We start from the raw sequence: 16,265 nt of genomic DNA on the forward strand, positions 1-16,265 counted from the left end.
GGGGTTGAATCAGTTGTCTAATAAATTCAAACCAAAAACAACTTAACCAACTTTAATGCTTGATATCGGTAAACCAATCTTTTATGCCGGTAGATAGTTTTATTAGTTAATTACAATATCGGTAAAGATTAATGCATGAAATAGAAAGACAATAACATCCACAACATATAACACCAATATTTGTATGTGGAAACCCTGTAAGGGGAAAAACCACAGTGGGAAACCTTACCCACAATCAGATGATACTACTGCAGATAGTATGTGTATACAAATGGGGTTTGCACATGCAGAAAGGCCAAGCGCCTAGAGCTCACTGCTCAAACACAAATAGGAGTTGCACTAACTACAATTGGATGGTTAAATCCAATAAGAATGTACTACTCAAATTAGCATCTTTCTATGTTGGATTCAATACCGGTGTAGTTTTGATTGTCTTCACAAAAACCCTCCTTCAACCTTCAAATGATGTCTACGTGTATAGCTCTGCTTATTCTCACATATACCTTCACACAATTATTTTTTGCATTCCATATCCAATCTTACAAATAAGATCTTACATTTATATCATAACCTAAGACTAATTTTAGTAGGTCGGCTCTAAAGGATATTACAATAAAATTAATTTACAAATAAAACAATGTTTGATGCAATATCCGATTCAACATGTCGGCTTGATGTATTTACAACATTAATAAGACATCTCCATAGCGTGTCATGCTCATCTAGAAAAGATAAACTTGCCGGTGTATAACCTGGACCTATTTTGCTGGTAACAACAAATATGTAAATACGAATATGCCAATGAAAAAATCTCCAAGACAAAGTGTCCAAATGATGTCTTTGACATAACCAGGTGTTCTCCATGCCATTCCAAGTCCCGGTGAACATTATATCCTTTCGGTGTACTAGATACCGGTGACTGTGCATAAGTCACTTGCTTGCCAGTGAATGTTGCTAATTCTCCAAAGTGCCAAAGTTGATAAGTGTTAGTAGGTGTTGACATCAATGACAAAACCATACCAAAATACCAACAAAGGCAAGGTAGGTGGTCCTCTGAGCATAAAAGTAACAGATAACTTGCCCCCACCTATTGAGACTGTTGATACACCACCGGTAACAGATAATGTTGAGAGAATGGAGATATCACATGAAGACACCAATCTTGATTCAGAGGTGTTATATACTATGAATATTGACACACAAGAGGTTAACATTGTGGTTGATAAGGAAACCACTGAGAAGAAAGATGTGGCAACTGAGCCACCGACAGAGAACATTGTTGTAGAGACACATGATGGGGATATAGTTGGAAATGTTGAGATTGGGATTGAAACACACACCGAACAATCAACTGATCCCCTGGATATTGGAAAGATAGATACCACTGATGCACACATTGAAAAACCTACTAAGGTAGAAATGGATAGTTCAAAGGTACACACAGAGAAACCAGTAGATAGCACTGAGACATAATCAGAGAAACCGGCATTGGAAAGCTCAGGGAAACTGACAGAGGTACATTCTGAGAAACATGAAGGGAAAAAGGTTCAAACGTAGACAGTACCACCGGTAACAGTTGAGAAACCCAAGCCTTTTCTAATTAAGATGTAGACTCAAACTGACCTACCAGAGGTCAACATAAGCAAAGAGGTTACTCACACCGGCAGATTGCATATTGTTAAGGCAGTTGGACAATCATCTGGTTCCTCCTTAATAGAATTCAGATCGACAAATGTAACATAGGTATTACTGGATTCCATCAAGAAAATAATAGATTGCAATGCACTTGCATATAAGGCAATTGATGACACCATCCCAATTTTGAAATTGATTGCACCCAAGTGCAATGTGGAAAGTAAAGATTCTTTGAGCCAATTAGACACATTGTCTAAGTATATAACCAGCAACCTACTAACAATTGATCAAATTAATGTGGAGACTTTTAGTGAGAAAATGAATAAAGAGAAAGAAAAATTCTTTGAAGAGTCAATAAAGAGATGCAAGGAACACTTTGATACATTATTACCAGCACTAGGAAAAACAATAACGAACTTTAAGAAGTTGTACAGGGATTCATGCAAAACTAACATTTTGACAGAAGACATAGATAAAGAGATTATTAGATCACAAAAGGAAATAAATGATATTGTTGATAATCTCATAGGTTCGTCAAAACCCATATCGGTAATAGAGCAAGAAATTGTAGGCTTTGAAGAAAAAATTGAAAATTTTGAAAAAGATAAGGAGAGATTAAAATTCAAGGCTAAGGAGCTAAAATGTAGACTAGGTCCGAAACTTGACATCCTCATCTCTTTGAGGAAAGGGATTTCAGAGGCACTTGTTCAAGGACTTAAGACATCAGAAGAGAAAATGCACATAGTCACTGGTACCATCCAAAGGATAGAAGCAACATTGAAGGATAGTGAAAGATTCACTAACAGCTTAAATTTTGCACTAGCAGATCTATATCAGATTGTAACCCACTGGTTACAAGGATCTAGCTGAGAACCACACTCAGTTGACATTTTTGACAATCTTTGTCATTGATGTCAAAGGGGGAGTAGTGGAGATGAGAAAAATAAATGATAGAAGAGATCATCTGCTCAGGGGGAGCACACAATTTTGGAACACACAATTTTGGTAAGAAAGTTTTGGTAATATTTTTGGAAAACACATTTTGGATACAATTTTGACTTTTTCTCATGAGTGTTGCCATCAATGCCAAAGGGGGAGATTGTTGGCAAATGCACACTCCAATGAGAAATTGTAGGTGATTGAAGGTATTGTCATTGATGGAAACCTTGCAATCCTATGACACCGGTAGGCATCGACACTGATAGACTCTACACCGGTAAATAGTTTATCGGCAATGGCAAAGATGATTACCAGCACCCTAGCCAACAACATTTTGTCTATTGCATAATGTATTTAATTGTAATATATTTTTGTAAGCCGACAAGGCAAATTGTAATAGGACTCATATATAAGTATGAGATCTTATAGATCATTTGTGTAAGTAGTAATAGGAACATGCGAATATTAAGGCAGATTTTGGAGTAAGGTTTATGGTTATTTTGTGAGCTTAAACTAGTACTGAACTTGGCATAGCAGATGCCGAACCAAATCAGTACATGATATTGGATTTGCATAATCCATTTTGTAAGTCAGTGAGACTTCCCTTTTTGTAATTAAGCAGTGAGCTTTAGGCAATTGGCCTTCCTGCATGTGCAGGCCCCTATTGTAAGTAATATTCATTTATTGGCCAGTGAGTGAATATTGTGGGTCACAAATCCCACCGAGGTTTTTCCCACACCAGGTTTCCTCGTTAAAAATATTGTGTTATGGTGTGCTTTCTATGTTGTGCTTATTGTTCTTATTTACTGCATTAATTCTGGTTTACCTGTACACTATTTTGGAATGCAATTTGTTTAATAAGATTAGAAAATCTGTAAACCGGTAAGATATTGATTCACCCCCCCTCTCAGTATCTTTGGGAATCCTAACAAGATTAATTTAGCTCCTACTTTGCATTGATTTAGTTCTCCTAATTTTACCATTAGGGTTTGCACCTAGGGTTTCGTTCATCCTTTATAAGGATTCATTCATTCATTGTAATCGTATCTCCAATATTCGGTTGTGCAATAATACAAAATTCTATGGTTGTTATAGAGAATACAATCTTTTCTTGATCTCTTTTGTGTGATAGGTGTTTTGCTTTCAAATTAATTTTTGCTCCTATAGTTGATCATCAACTTCTATAGAAGGGAACAAATAACTATAAAATTTGGAAAGGGAAATAAGTTGAAGATATAAATGTGTCAAAATTTTAAGGATTGGGGAAGATGAGAGATGTATAAGGAGGGGTACAAAATTCCAAATGTTTCAAACACTTAGATAAATTTATAAAATGATTTTTATAGAGTTTTAGACCATTGAGGGAAGAATGATCAGAATAATATGTTTGAAAGAGGATAAGGGATGATTAATTGTAGAGGTTCAAAAGGATGATAATGCCAACATGATGTCGTTAGAGGAAAGGGATGAAGGAAAAAAATATGATATCAACATGATATCTCCATCCATGTTTTGATGAGTTAGGGAAACAATGAAACAATAGAATGATAAAGGGAACATCAATGGGAGGAATGCTAATAAAAACCTAACCATTTTTAACGTTTAATGTTGGGAAATCAAGGAAGCTTTGAAGAGATGGGAAATAAGGGAACAACTGAAATTTTGAAGGGTCAAAAAATTGAACACTTAGGATAAGTAACAAGGCCTCTAAGTGGGGGTTTTGGGAGTTATAATATTTAGATGGGATAAAAGGTGCATTGAACTTTGAAGTGATATAGGACCCACATAAGCATGAGATGAAATAAGATAAAGGACACACTTAAAATAAGGGCCCAATTAATAAAGTTTTGATGTATTAAAGTGAAATACGACTCATAATATTGTATTAAAAATTAACTTAATACAATAAAGGTCCTACAATTCATATAGGAATGAGAAATACTAAAATGAGTTCTAGGAGAGTGTGAAATCGAACACCCTTATTAAAGATGTGCATTTTATGATGCTATATTTAGCGCCCACTTTAGCAGAGTATGATCTTACAGTCATACTCACGGTAAAGTAGAAATGAAGAGACAGGGCATTTAAGAGCAAGACAAGATAGGGATAAGATAACACTAAGGATGATCAAGCCCAAAGCACAGGAACCTATTAATCCATGTAAGTAAATATACACAAAGCAAAGAACGTTAGTACTAAAACAAAGTTCCAACTCAACTAGTTCAAAAAACCTTGATGTCAAACCACTAATATCATCCTTGGAAAGTTATTGCAAGAGCACAGGTGGACTTATAGAAAGAAAAAGGACATACACTAATTGAGAGGAGAAGAAGAAACTTTGATCCAACTCTAGAAATGTGTGTTATGCTATGGATTCATGGGGGAAGAAGAAATGATATATGGATTTCATGACCTAGCAAGCTATGTTATGTTAGGTGATCCATGACAACACAAGTTCTTGATGAACTTATAAGGCATTGAGAGGGGGGGGTGAATAAGTGCAAGTAAAAACAATACAAATCTGATTATCAATTTCACCAACTTAAAACTCAATAGGCATATAAGAAATAACACCAAGTAAGTAATCACCACATAAAGTATAAACCACATAACACAAGAGGTTATATGTGGGAAACCCAAATGGGAAAAACCACGGTGGGAGTTAGTACCCACAAAGATCCATTGTCTGCAGTATAGAGATCTGATCGGTTAAGGTCTACAACACCCGATTAGGGGCACACCCTGTTAGGAGTGTCTAAGATCAATTAAAAGCTATGCAATAAGGCATGTGAGGACCAGCCCTGTTAGGAGCTACCCACGTTACTAAGATTTGCAAACACAAGTTAATGTGTCATCTGGTTAGGGGATTTAATGATTAGACCCATTAGGATCCGACTGCACCTTGTTCGGAGTGACCTTGTGAGAGGATTTTCTTGTTGCAACTGTTAGGGAGACAACAAGTTCAAACGATCTCAGTATAGCACCATCAATGTCTGATAAGATCCACTTCAGAACATTACAACATCACAATAATTCATCTCAGAACTCCTCTGATCATCGCACTATCAGAAAGACAAAATTTGCTAAATGATTTCTTACACATTCAAGCTCATACTCATAATCGCCTTCATACCTCATCACACATCTTAGAAACATCATTAGGTTGGCTAGAACCTTGGAGCAATTCCCTAGGTTCAATGAATCTAGACAAACTTGCATTGCACACCTTACTTATGTCAGCCACCGACATAACAAATCAAATTTTGTGTCGTTTTACCGATCTTAGTGATTCTCATCACTACAGTTAAGTCTCTATCAATGTAACTGCTATATCAATCAAATCTCGTTCACCTGATCAAATCACCACATGTGGTCATGAACATAACTTCATCTACCAATCTTCTTTGCTGCTGCAAAAATGCATCATCCCATTCTTCATAAATTTCCCGTACCAGTTGTTAGAATACTATTCTATCTATCTTTTACCGGTTAAAGTCCTAATTACCGGTTTTGATAAAAATTGTCTCTGCTTACCGGTTGAACTATAGGACTCAGATGACTGTAGAAACATAATTTCCATCAATGACAACATAAAATATAGTCATCATATGACAGTCTAATCTCTTTACAAAACAAACTTGTACTGGTTGCATCAAGCAAACAAACAATTACCGGTTCAGATTAAATGCCAACATTTTCCCCCTTTGGCATTGATGGAAACACTTAGGAAATTTTTTTGTCAGCTAAGTGTGGAATACAAAAATTGAATACATGAAATGTACTCCCCCTTAGCAATTGCATGTTGTTATACAAAAATGAAAGAGGCTCCTATTACTCCCCCTTTACATTACATACAAAATTTTGACTGACTTTTTAACTATTACTCCCTCTTTGACAACAATGCCAAATAAAGAAGTAAAATACATGAAAGATATATACATTGTACATAAAAATTTACATCAGAGCGTATATAACAATATAAGAGTCATAAAGTCTTTACAAAGAAATTTTAGAAAAAACATCACTGAAATTAGACTTTAACTGCTTTAAGTCATTATCCCATGTCTCTAACAATGTGCTGACAATCTCTACATGTGTCTTTATCTGTCCTACTAATTCCTCCATTGTGTCAACTATTCTTATTTCCAATGTAACTAAGATTGCTTCCAACTCCTTTTAGGCTCTCTACAAGATTTCAACTTTTGGAATCAGCTTTATCTGTAGCTCCTGCAGTGAACTTACTCATTTTACCTGTTCATGCTCATAAACTTCAAGTTTGTGATGGAGTTCTACAACCGATCTACCAAAATGAATAGCTTATTCATTCAGTAGTCCAAATATTTCACTCAATAGTTCAAGTTCTTTCTCAACATCTTCTCTCTTCTTCCTCAAGTCAACACAAAATAGTGAAAATTTGGAAATAGTAGCCAAAATCTTTCCTCCGATTTCCATTCCATTCTTCAAAAAGTCCTTATTAATAGTAAGAGCTACCTTACCTTTATCTATCTTAGAAATTAGTTGTTATGTCCTTTTCTTCTTGTAGTCCTTTTCAACTTATATGTATCTTGCATCTTCAAAAGTCTTGAGTTGATCTCTGACATCGGTAACCAATTGTCCAAGTTTGTCAATGGGAGTAACAAAACTTTTAGTATCACTCTTCGATAGGAGACTAAACAAAATATAAATTTCTATCTTGATTGTCTCTTCTTATCTTAGTTGTTCCTTCATTCTCTTCTTTTGAGCTCTGGATTGCATTATTGTTACAATCTACATCAATTGAGAGGAACTCAGATTGTCCATATCAATAGGCCCTTTAATGCTAATCGAGTCATCATCATCATCATCATCAATTATTTTCTTCTCTTCTGTCTCCTTTTGCTGCTCATGTTGTTCAAACATCTGAACATCAACATTGTCTCTGGTGTTATCATCAAGATTGATCGTCGGTTCAGTATCAATAGGATCATCTTGCATATACTTATTATCCGGTTCAAAATTTGTGATCTTAACACCCTTGGGAAGTTCTTATGTCTTTAGCCTTTTAGAACTATCTTTCTCAACTTGTTCATGTTTTTCCTCTTCTTCATCCAAGATGAGACCTAAAGTCTTCTTGATCAAAATCTTAGTCTCCTTTTGGACCGATTTAGTCTGTCCTATTAAAATTCTTGTTAATCTCTTTTTGGATCTGAATGATACTTTTGCATTGATCTTTATTGCTTCAATCTCCTCTTAAATTTCTTCCGATTGCAGGTGCTTAAAGATATCATCAATTAATTCTTTATCTTGGCTAATGGCAACCTATCACCTTGCATCAATTAAGATATACAAAGAATTTGGAATCTACCCTTGTAGCTCAATGAGGGCTCTACTAAATTTATTCATACTAAAGATGACTACATCTTCAATCTCCCTTTGTTGATTTTCAAATAAATGAATAAACAATGTGTTCAAACCTTTGTATATCCCATAATCCTTAATTATTTTGACCATCCTATTGAAAGATTCTTCTAATGTAAATGGTTTCTAAGGTGGTTTTCCCTTACCGGTTGTCTTAGGCTTCTTAACACTTGCTCTAAGTGCTCTTTTATCCTTATATGATTCAGTAGCCTCTTCATCATTTCCCAGTTTGTGAGCTTGTTGCTTCTTCCTCTTTCTGGTTTGTACTGGTGCAACAGGTGGATCAAAAGTTTTCTACTTTCTTCCAAACTGAATTTTAGATGGTTTACCTCTTTGTGATCTAGCCAGTTTGTCTTCTGTTTCTTCTTGCTTCTTCTTCTCTGCTACTTTGGCTTTTGCAGCTCTAGTCTTATAGGTAGGTACACTAGATGCTCCACCTTGCTCCACTGCATGCTTTGCCCTAGCTATTGCTATCTGCTCTTTTGTAAATCCTTCCTGCTTAGCGAATGCTTCTACCTCCTTCCTTATCTTCTTTGCAATCACTGGTCTCTGCATCTCATAGTGGACTTGTAGTGATTTTTCTTTATATGTCCCAAATCTCTTTGCAGTGGTATCCATTGATTGCTCTAGTAGATGATCAGCATAAGCAATGAGTAGATCCTTGTCTACCTCATATCCCATAGGTAATACCCATGTGGTTCTAGGGATAACTGCTTCCATCATACAAGTATATGTATCCACCATGAAACAAATTGTTTTCTCATATTGGTTAACTACTTCTACTGGTATACGCTCTCTAGCATGCATTTTCTTTTGAGAATCCTTGAAGTAACCCCAAGAAATACTATCAAACTTGTCCTTCAGCATCCTAATGTTTTTCTTCATCTGTAGTAGTACAGGAGTACCTTCAATCCATTGAACATCTCTAATATCGAGGAAATAGTTTTGAAAATAGAAGAATAAACCTAAAATCAATTGACCAAATTTGAATCTCAACTTCTTGTCTTTCTTCATAGCCTCTAGATTCACCATCAATTGGCTTCTTAATGCCTCTGCCAAATCACAATTAATGTTCTCTTTTACCATTCGGTAGGCAGTATGAATAGCTATTGCCAGTATGCTATTAATTCTGCTTGAATAGTAAATCCTATACCCAATCACCATTGAGGCATATTTCATAGTTGGATTGTTGATGTTGTTTACTTTCATGGCTCTACCATCCCATTTTGATCCAGTCAACTTCTCCACATCATTCTTGGGTACTGATCTAAGTAAGGGTACTTCACTGGTTGAGCAAAATCCGGTTACTGCATAGATGACTTCCTTGGTTATTTTATGCGGTCGATCCAACCACATAAACTGTTCATGAAACCAACTCAAAACAAATCTGACTAACTCTTTATCAAAATCATTAATGAAGTTGATTGCATGATGGAACCCTTTCTCGATGACACTCTTAAATTGTTCTTTCAGTATGCCCCGGTCATCACACAATGATCTATACTGGTCATGAATAACTGATATACCCATGTCCTCCAGTTTGTAGTGATAAAATGATCTGACATCTTCAACATGCAAAAATCCATATGATACACTCGATCGGGCACTGATAGGGTCTGTTTCTTCTAATTTAAAAGGATGACATTTGAACTTCGGTTATGGCCTCTCAGTCACATCAATAGGATGCAGAGTATCCATACTAAAATATGCAAAATCTCGAAGCAAAGAGTAAGATTTTTCTGATAAATACCTTTCCTGCTTCAGCACAAGGGTTTCACACCGACAAAACCTTCAACACCGTACACCAATATAGAATGTTCTTCAAATCGCTTCAAATATTTGGTAAACAAGCTGAATGTTGCAATCACAAGCTTTTCTTTGCTCTGCTCACTTGCCAAATACTCTCAAGATCACAATGTGAGAATTGAAATTCAAAATATTCTTTTTATTTGCTTTCTATCTACCACATTAAGTGCTTTAATTAACGAAACCCTAAAATGCCTTAAACACTCTTAAGCATATTACTAGTTGCTAAAACTATATGTTATTTACTGGTTATGATTCAAAAAGACTTATAAACATCAAAATGCATCAAAATATGCAAATTTAACTTACAGTACTTCATCCAAGTGTTCATCTCAAGATTTGACAATATGCACACCCCAAGTTGTAGAAACAATTTAGTTTGTTGTTTGTAGTGTCATTAAATTGTGACCCTAGCAATTTTTGACTGCATTAGGGTCCTCATGCATGTGAGTTTGAATCCTCTATCCTGATTGGAGACCAAAGATTGCTCAGCTTGCAGAAATATCTTCTTACTTGGCCTCTGCATCACCCTGTCCACACTCTGTCCTAGAGAAAGGGGTAGCACAAGGGCGTGGCACCCTTTTCTTCCTAGGAAAGGGGTATGGCGCCCCTGTCCCTGCCCTATTTTGGGGTAGGACCCTTCCTAGGGTTGCATTGTTGGTTGTGCATCGAGTGGGAAACTCCCCCGATGTCAGCCCGTGACAAAATTTAGATCCATTAACATGTATTTAAGGGGGAATTCATCCTTTCATTTTCATAAGTTTGATAAGTTGGATAGGTTGAAGTTGGATAGATTCAAGTTGCATAAGCAATCAAGCATTCTTTTCCAACATTCAGCATTCTCAAGTCTCCCTTCAAGGCTAGGTGTTGCATTCAAGTCAAGGATTCAACCATTGAAGAGGAGATTGATTTCAACATTCAATTCCACACAAGCATTTCTATCAACATTGCTACTACAAGCTCCCTTGAGGTGATTTATAGTTCATTCTTTCATTTACACCTACTTGCAAGCACTTTCTTTCATTACCTGGTTAATTCCAAAATTGGGGTTTGACCTAAAGGCAAACCCCCAATCCCAACCCATTTTCCTATCTTTTCTGTGTGTAGGTTGTAGGTGTGCAAATGTACTTTCAAATTCGGGATTCATTTGCAAAGGCAAAAAAACCCTTTTCATTTCACGGATTTTTCGGAGGACCGTGTACATTCCCGCCACGGTCTAGGCAAATTTTCCTCAAATTCGTAGGGAAAATTCATCTCGACATTTTACTACCAGATCCAGGTGCATAGCTTCATCCCATATTCCGATCTCAAGTTATAATCAATTCTTTGTCACTTTTGCACTACATAAGTCAATCAATTTCCTTTCCATTTCAAACAAGGAAGAGGGGATCAACTTAACATTCCCAATTCATTCAAAATTTAATTTACCATCTTCATGTGGAGATATTGAATCTACTAAATCATCCTCTCCTCTTCCTAATGTAACATGGTGAAAAGTGTTTGAAGGGTAATCAATAGCGAAACTCTCATCTCTCTTTGAGGGAAAGGGTAGTTTTCTTCTTGATCTATCATTCACCATTTTTTCACCATTACACCGGTGATGGATTCTCCACACTAGGTGAAGAATTTGATTCCTCATATGGTTTTTTATCACTCTTCTTATTCTTCTAGGTTCTATTCATCTCAGCTCTGGTTTCTTCAATATCAACTTTCTTCTTTCCTTTTCGGTCTGCAGAATGATTCACCAATTGGTTCTTTTGTGTTCTGCAAAACTTAGCAATATGTCTCAGTTTGTTACAATGATAACATGTCATTCTAGATGCTCTCCATGGTCTTGCATTGCCACATGTCCATAATTGTTGTAGATTGAACAGATCACATTAACTCTTCTCTCCATCTCATAGGGACTAGATCGGTTAACATAGGGTCTTTGCCAATTAGTGCTTCTCCGATCATTGGAATTCCTTCTCCAAACACGAACAGATCTTGGATTCATATGAGGTGTTGGATTATTAGCTCCATACCTGCATTCGATAGATCTATGCCCATACAAGTTGCATGTATAACAATAACCTTCAAATTTTCTAGGCACATATCTAGTATTAGGTCTATAACCAGTATTTTGGCATTAGATATGCTTCTATAAATATTAGTAGTATGTCCTGATTTATGACAATTAAAACAAACAGGTTTGTAAGCTTTCTTACCGGTAGGTTTCTGAGCCTTAGGAGTTGTTTTACCTTCATGCATGTTTCTCTTGGTACCAGAAGGTTATCCTTTCTCAAATGTATTGTATCCTAATCCAGATGTATCACCATTCATCCTCTGAGATTGGATCTATTCATCCAGCATGGTAGAACTCTTGTTGAATTTTGCAAGCTTCTCATTAGCTTTTGCAAGCTCTTTAGTAAGATCTTCATTCTACTTCATAAGAGTCTCTTTAAGAGACATTGCCATATCAAGATCTGCTTTGATTTCTTCTTTCTCTTCTTTCTCCTCATGCTAGTGTGCATATAGAGTGCCATTTTCCTGATTTATCTTAAAGATCTCATGATATTTCTCTTTGATCTTGTCTTCATCTGCCCTCCTAGCTTCTCCACTTTCTCAACCAATACATCTATGTTTTCTCCATCAGAAGAGCTACTTTCATTGATCTCCAAACAATTGTTCAGTTAATTCTTTCCTTTTAGCTAGTGATGCCTTATACTTGCCTCTTAGGGTTTCTAGGTCTTCCTTGGTTTATGCAAGTTCCCTAGTAATCTCTTAGTAACTCATTCCTTCCCCCATATTTGCCTTAGGATTAGAGATCCCTTCCAAGCGGTTAAGCCTTAAGGAAGTTTGTCTCTGATACCAATTGATGAACTTATAAGGTACAAAGAGGGGGGGATGAATCAGTGCAAGTAAAAACAATACAAATTTGATTATCAATTTCACCAACTTAAAACTCAATAGGCATATAAGAAATAACACCAAGGAAGCAATCACCACATAAAGTATAAACCACATAACACAAGAGGTCATACGTGGAAAACCCAAATGGGAAAAACCACAGTGGGAGTTAGTACCCACAAAGATCCACTATATGCAGTATAGAGATCTGACTAGTTAAGGTCTACAACACCCGGTTAGGGGCACACCCTGGTAGGAGTGTCTAAGCCTAATTAAGAGCTATACAATAAGGCATGTGAGGAGCTACCCACATTATTGAGATTTGCAAACACAAGTTAATGTGTCACTTGGTTAGAGGATTTTAATGATCAGACTTGTTAGGATTCGACTTCACCTTGTTAGGAGTGACCTTGTGAGAGGATTTTCTTGCTACAATTGTTAGGGAGACAACAAGTTAAAATGATCTTAGTATAACGCTATCAATGTCTAATAAGATCCGCTTCAGAACATTACAACATCACATATACTTCATCTCGGAACTCCTCTGATTCAACCCCCCCCCCCCCCCTCTTAGTGCCTTATAAGTTCATCAGTTCTATGAGACAAAAAGTTGTGTTATGTTGTGTGATCCATGTAGAAAGAGAAAGGAAGAGTTGAAATAGTATAGTGAGTTGTGTTATACTAGTTCCACTCATCTTGCAAAAGGGGTGCCAAGCAAAGTTTTATTATTGTAAGGTGATTGATTAGTGCAAATTGAAAAGAAATATTTTGCCAAGCGTAGATTTCTTATTACAAAGTAAACAATTGCAAACAAGGTGTTACTAGGATTTTGCAACTAAGATAAACAAATAAAGCATAGTATGCAAGAAAATCCTACAATATTGAATAGGAATTTGTTAATTGAAAAAGGATAATCCAAACAAAGCTCATTGTTCATAAGGAGATCTTGCAACAAGGATAACCAAACAAAACACACTATTTGTGAGGAAATATTGCAATATTAAATTGTACATAAGAAACAAGGAGGCTTCATATATGCATAAAATTTGGGTTAGGTTAGAAGCGAAGAGGATACATGTGTTTATATTAAGGTTATTTATGATGAGATATTGATTATTGTCTTGTATATGGATGACATGTTGTTTATTAGTAATAACAAGGTGATGATTAGGGAGTTAAAAAAGCAGCTTTCTAACACACTTAATATGAAAGACTTGGGAGTTTCTAGATATATTCTTGGGATGGAGATAAGAAGGGATCAGGTTCACAAAAATCTTTGGTTAAGTTAAAATTAGCATGTTGATACCATTTTGAAAATGTTTAAAATACAAGACTACAAACTAGTAAATATTCCATTTTTGGTTGGCATTAAGCTAAGTTTAAACACGAATCCTAATTTTGATGATGATATTGAGGAGATTTATAATGTTCCTTATGTTAGTATCATTGGTAGTTTAATGTATGCAATAGTTTGTACTAGACCAAATATAGCCCAAGCAGTAGGAGTTCTTAGCAAGTTTATGTCCAACCATGGTATAGAGCATTGAACTTTTGTTAAAAGGGTGTCTAGGTACTTGCAAGGTACTTCTAATTACTATTTGTTTTAGTTGGTACTAATTATGTGGATAAGTCATTGGACATATAAGGTTTTGTCGATGTAGATTGGGCAAGTGACTTGGATAGTCGAAGGTCTACTAGGGTGGATATGTGCTTACTTTGTTTGGAGTAGCCTGTTGGATGAGTAAAAGACAATCTATAGTTACATTATCCACCACTAAGGTAGAGTATATGACTACTACACATGCCTCTAAGGAGACATTTTGGTTACAAAGACTTGGTAGTGGTATTGGTTTTGATTGCAAAATAGTAAGGATTGTATGTGACAGTTAGAGTGTCATATTTTTGGCCAAAATCCTATGTATCATGCTTGTAATAAGCAAGTTGTTCAATATTTCTTTTTGTGAGAAATTAAGTTCACAATGGATAGGTCATTGTCAAAATAATTGACACTTTTGATAATGTTGCAGATTCTCTTTCGAAGTGAGTGACCACAAATAAGTTCTCTTGGTGCAGGAAAGCCATGGGCCTTAATCATTGTACTTACTTTTATGTTTATGTATCTCTATCAAAGTAATTTACAATGTATGATGTCAAGTGGTAGAATGTTAAGATTTAGGTGCCATCAACCTTGTAAATCCTTTAATTATTTGTTCCCACAATGTTATTTATAATTTACCCATAAGAGGTGAAACTGTGTAACCAACGGTAGTGAAAGAGCTCATGTAAAGAAGAAGTTTCTACTATCATTTGGACTTCAGAAAAATGAAAAAATAGTTAGACATTCTATTTGTAATCTTCTATTTTCAAGTTGTTGGACACATGTAAGGGGTTGTAAGTGCATACATGACAGTTATGATAGATATGAATAGGTTACCATGAGTCACTATGAATGCATTTATGACAAAGGCTACTATATAGGTCCATTTAAGTGAGATTATTTATGATAGCTATAAGAGTATCTATAAGTGGTGATTTTGGGCTACATTCATGATTCCAAGGTATTAGGCATGATATTTTTCTAGATGTTTTTTCCCCATGTATTTATTGAACACTTGACAGGACTAAGAGAGGGGGGTGAATTAGTCCGAAACTTCACAATAGATTATTAATAAACAACATTAACTTACTTAGCAATAACACATTAATTACAAGCACATGAACATCAACCATCAACACATGAACACCATATTTTTTGTGGAAAACCCAAGTAGAGAAAAACCATGGTGAGAATCTAACTCACAATATGAATAACAATGTTTACAACATTTTAGGATTACTACCAAGGAGAACCAACACCTGAAGGACTTGCAGAGCTAAGGCACACAACCTTAGGAAAGATACAAAAATGACTTGTTCTACTAAAGATCACTTCTTTAGGACAAGATACAAACTACTATTGAAGGACTCACTATCAATCAACAATGAATGAAATTGCTTAATTGAAATTGAGAAGGATTCTCCTGAACATGAAATTATCCTTGAACAATTAGATAAAGCGACCAACACATGGCAAACATCTCTGATAATCTTCACTATCACAACAAACTATCTTGTAGAATATATCACCTTCAAATCTCTTCTCAAATTTTCTTTCACACAACTACAAACTCAAATTTGCTTGCATATCATTAGCATACAATTCTCAAACAATCCACTTTTCATCACACCATAATGAATCCATACACACATATTAAATATCATACAATATTGAAAACCTCATTAAGGTTCGACCAAAATAGAATAAGCAATATTACACAAAATAAGCCACCCGGACCTAAAATACTCAAATTGGTCCACTCTAGGAGAAAGAGGGAACTAAAATATATTGTAATACATCGTTCCACTATTGATCTTATGATCCGCACATTCTAACGCATTCTCTAAAGTTGTTACCAAACGTAACGTGTATAAATAACAATCTATCGGCCACATAACCTCTTCCGATGTAAAATACTTAATGCAGGTCTCCACATGCTATGGTGAGACCATCTCAACACATCTTTCAACACATATTAGGACCAAAAGAATATGATCCACTA

The sequence above is a fragment of the Cryptomeria japonica genome, chromosome 11 (genome assembly GCF_030272615.1).
Source record: "Cryptomeria japonica chromosome 11, Sugi_1.0, whole genome shotgun sequence".
NCBI classification, from domain to species: Eukaryota; Viridiplantae; Streptophyta; class Pinopsida; order Cupressales; family Cupressaceae; genus Cryptomeria; species Cryptomeria japonica.